Source organism: Galeopterus variegatus, unplaced genomic scaffold (assembly GCF_000696425.1).
Source record: "Galeopterus variegatus unplaced genomic scaffold, G_variegatus-3.0.2 Scaffold5655, whole genome shotgun sequence".
Lineage (NCBI taxonomy): Eukaryota > Metazoa > Chordata > Mammalia > Dermoptera > Cynocephalidae > Galeopterus > Galeopterus variegatus.
Window position 1 is genome coordinate 108,964 of NW_007731766.1, and position 1,770 is coordinate 110,733.

Genomic DNA, 1,770 nt, shown 5'->3' on the forward strand with positions numbered 1-1,770 from the left:
CTCGGTGTTGCCCCCGTGCCTCGCTCAGCCAGTGAGCGGGAACCGGTCTGTATGTGGGATCCGAACCCTCGGCGGGAGCACAGCCGTGCTTCCCAAGCGGCGCACTAGCGCAGTGTGCCACCGGGCCGGCCCGATACATTCATATTTTAATATCATGTTTTATTAAAGTAGAAGACCACAGGATATTATCATCATTATTATACATTATATTTTCAATGATTATCTCTGCTGTATGCTTTATCCTAACTATGCTCTTAAATTTTGGTCACCTTGTCTTAGAGCCAAATTGACATCCTTTTGGTGAGAAATGATTCAGCCAAATCCAGTTCCTTCACCATATTTAAGAAAAAGAGGGATACAATTTTTGGTGTCTTGTCTTTGAAAAGTTTATAAACCTAATAACATGTAAATTCCTTAATAACAATGATAGAAATAGTCGTGGTGGTGGTAGTAGTGATGATAGTGGTAGTAACAGTAGCAGTAACAGTAGCAGTAAACCTTATATAGCATTTGATCTTCTAAGGCACTTGTTGGGAAAAATAGGAAAATGTCAGGGCCCCTTGGATGTTCAGAAACTTGCCAAGCATTTGCTATAAATATCCTCAGGTGTTCCTTGTTACTGCTTAATGTAAGTTGCTTATGGGCACCCAGGTGTCCAGGGTTGCGGACTTAAGTATAAAAGACTAACAGCTCTGATCCGCAGTGCTTCTCAGAACTTTAAGAGAAGCCACTAGGACAGTTGCTCCTAGATCTGATTAAAACCCATTCATTTTTCTATACCCACGGCTCCCAGAACCTTTTTTTTCTATTACCTAGCTCACAGACCTGAGTGTGGAGGGTTTGTAACCCAATCTGTGCAACAGACCCGAGGAGTCTGTAAGCCCTAACTTTACAGCACTTCTCTAAATTTTTTACATATATTAACTTATTTAATTCTCACAACAGTCCTGTGAGATTGACACTATTGTTATCCCCTTGTCATCCTTTTAGGATTGAGAAAAGAGAGAAATTAATGAGCCTAAGGCCATAAAGCCAATAACCCAAAGAACTGAGACTCAAACCAGGCCAACTGGCTCTAGACTCTTCATTGTTTATTAAACATTCCAAATATACTTTGCCAAACAATCTCTAAAGGCACAAGTATCACTGGGCACATTTTAAAGCAGAGCTATTGTCCTATTATCATTGTCTCTTCTGTATGTTGACAGTGCTATGACTTTGATGGACTTTTGAATTGGTTATTGTCGAGCTAGGGCTGGGTCTGGAGCTCACAGACCCCTCAAGCCCATTGTCCAGACTGGGTCACAAACCCTTCACACACCAGGCTGGGTCCCCAGACCCCTCACACGCAAGTCTATGAGCTAGGTAAGCAACAAAAAGGTCCTTGGAGCCATAGGTCCGAGAGCATGGCTGCGCAGGGCAGACACCTGAGGCAGTCAATGCCAGCCAAGTCACAGCACCATGCATGCACACTAACTCCACCCCCCCCACACACACAATTTGCTTACAAAGAATATGCCCCACCACCCCTAAGCGGACCTAAGGCAAGGGGGCCTGATTAAATTATTCTATTTTCCCAAGTTATCCTTGACAAAACTCATAGCACAAATTCATACACACATGGAAAAGTAGAATTGAAAGATAATTACAAATATTTCCATGAACTCTTTTAAGTGCTCTTAATCTTTATATAATGTCCATATATATGTATGTATGTATTTAATTGTGGTTAAAAAAAAACACAAAATTTACCATCTTAACCATCTTTAA